Source organism: Triticum dicoccoides, chromosome 7A (genome assembly GCF_002162155.2).
Source record: "Triticum dicoccoides isolate Atlit2015 ecotype Zavitan chromosome 7A, WEW_v2.0, whole genome shotgun sequence".
Lineage (NCBI taxonomy): Eukaryota > Viridiplantae > Streptophyta > Magnoliopsida > Poales > Poaceae > Triticum > Triticum dicoccoides.
In genome coordinates this window covers 546768363-546771265 of record NC_041392.1, presented here as the reverse complement: position 1 = coordinate 546771265, position 2903 = coordinate 546768363, and positions in this window count along the sequence as shown.

The following is a 2903-nucleotide window of genomic DNA, read 5'->3' as shown; positions in this document are numbered from 1 at the left end:
CCTTCTCCTAAAGATGCCTTTTCAAGCTCTTTTGTGGCAGAAGTTGGCATTTTCTTCTAAATTCTCCTATTTCAATTATCTATCTTCTATTCTTTCGTTTCGGAGGCATTGCGATGTTGTTCTTTTCAACCGTCATCTCGTGTTGTCTAAGATCATGTCCTTTTCATGCTTATCCATTTAACAGGAGTGTTGTGTCCTCTGCTCAAGTTCTTTTCATATTGTAAAGTCTTCCATCCCTTCTCAACCGGAGTGCTGCCCAAAGTTGTGCTTCCTTGTTCCTCTTTGTTAACGGAGTGCTTTCAACTTCATTTATCTCCGTTGTATTCTTTTCTCGAAATGGCTTAACCTATTCAAGATTCTTTGGTTTCACTCGTTTGTCAAAGGAGCAACTTAGTTTTACCTCTTCTCTTTCTCTCTCGTTTTCCCTCCGGTGCCATTCTAGATCTCGGGACGAGATCCTCTCGTAGTGGTGGAGTGTTGTAACACCCCAAGACCGGAGCTTCAGATGCCTTCCAGGGTTTTCGGGTTTCGTCGTGTGATTTGTTTGGTTCTTTGCATTCATCATTGCATCATGTGCATTGCATCATGTCATCATGACATCATGTCATTTCTTTTCTTAACTCAACTAAATAAATGGCATGGATCTTTGATCCATTTAAACCGAGGGAATTCACCTGGTGACTTCTCTTTATAACATACCCTCCCGATAGTAGGGAGCTATATTAAATATTCCATTTGTTGGAATTCACCAGAACACACTTGCAAAATAAATCTCAATGCCTTTGATATCACAACTCTTGGCCTCTAACTTTGCTATTTATTCTTTCATCATATTCCGAGGTTCCTCCAAAAATCCGAACATTTTTGGATACTCCTAAAACCTCGTCCTAGTTCAAATCTTTTGTATTAAATTTAAATGAGTTTGTTTTAAACTCTTCTTTTTCGTGTGAAACTTCTTTTCTTGGGCTAAGTATAATTCTTAGACTTAGTAGGAGTAGTTTCAGCATTTTCTAAAACCCCTAGCCTTTCCTTTCCTTCCTTTTTCCTCCTGTCTACTTCTCTATAAATGGGAATTAGCAAAAGTTTGGGTTTTTTTGTTTTGTTCCGAAGCAGCAACTGGCCGGCCCATCTGCAGGTCCAGCCGACCCCCTCCTAATCCCTCTCCCTGGGCCGGCCTCCCTAAGGCCCAGTCAGCTCTCCACGTAACCCTAGGCCAACCCATTCGATCCCTCTCCCTTCCCTCGTTTCCCTCGCGCCGCCACACAGGGTCGAGGAGCCCCGATCCCATCTCTCTCCCTCGAGCCCGATCACCTCGCTCACCTCTCTCCTCCCCCATCCGACCTGAGGTCGCCTTCGTCGCGCCTCTCCGCCTCCGCGCTGTCCGGAGCCCTTGCTACCACCTCGCCATCCCGCCGCCGCGTCCGGTCACTGCCGGCAACCACGACCCGCACGCTCCTGCCATGGCCTCGCCTCTGCACCTCGCGTCCCGTCACTGCTGCCCCGTTGCCGCTTCATCCTCCGCCGTCCCCTGCGCGTTCGTCGCCTTCCAGCCGCCGCAGGCCAGCGTCACCACCCGCTAGCCTCCTCCTCTACTTCGCCCCCTTCTCTGCTCCCTCAGCCATGGCGCTCCGCCGCCCCTTGTCTCGCCCGCGCTGGCGACCAGCAGCAGGGCGCTGCTCCGCGCCATCCGCCCCACCTGCAGCTCCTCCACCTCGTCTCTGCGACCTCCCCTTCTGCTCCCTGCATCTGTCCAGCCGTTCGTGTTGCTGCCGCTGGACACCAAGACCGGGGGCTCTTTAGCTGTTGCACGCTTGCAGTGCCTCCTCTCGAGCAGGAGCAGCTCGAACCGATGCCTCCGTGAAGCCCGAGTGGGAATGTTTGTGTGCACCGGTTACGCCAAGACCCGGACCGACAAGTACCATGACATCCGTCGATTGCCAAGTACCCCCACGCGTGGATACGCCAAGTTCCTCTTCGACCGATGCAAGTTCCGCTACCGTCGCCAAAACCCGAGACGAAGTACCCCGACGAAGATCGGCAAGTCACAAGGTTGTCCTGGATATCGTCAAGTACCTCGACGACCCTCGAAGAGTTCGGATTCGACAAGTTCGACTATGGAACGGGAACCACTACTTCCACTACCGCCGTCTTCGGAATCGCTAAGAACGTCAAGTTCCTCCACGACGCCCGATGCCTAAAACGATCACCGAACCGGAAATAACACCAAGTACCAGGACACGAGGACCGCCAAGTTCATCTTCCACCGTCTTCGAAATCGTCAAGTACCGCCATGAGATGTGCAACTACTTCCATGACGAAACAAGAACAACTACCCGCCGTTGAAGGCCGTCAAGTGAACATCTACCGACGACGTGTACGACCTACTCCATGAACGTGTACCACTATGTCCGGAGACCGCGAACCCGTCAAGTCTGACAACGTTTGTGTACAACTACCGTCGACGCGCATGTTGCCAAGTACCCTCTCCGGATCGTCATGTTCGACTACCAATAAACATGTACCACTACCGTCGTCGAGATCGCGAGAACCTGTACCGTCGACCCTAAAGCATGCGAGATCGACTACTTCCACTACCATCATCGCGAGAACGCCTACTTCCCTCTACGAACGAGAACCGTCCCCTATGCACGCTCCGAAAGGTATAACCGCCGAGACGACCGCCCGTGAACTAATGCATTGTGTGATGTATGAGATGCTCGTGCTTGCTCCGTGCTCGAATTGTCGGTGCACGTTGCCCCTCTGTTGCCTTGTCACCATCGTCGACTCATGGGACACCCGGTATCCGAGAGTGCCCCATCATCTTGCATGACACGCTCTCGTCACACTTCCTTTTTTTTGCACTGGCATCTCAATCGAGTACCGGAACCCGGAACATTGCCGTG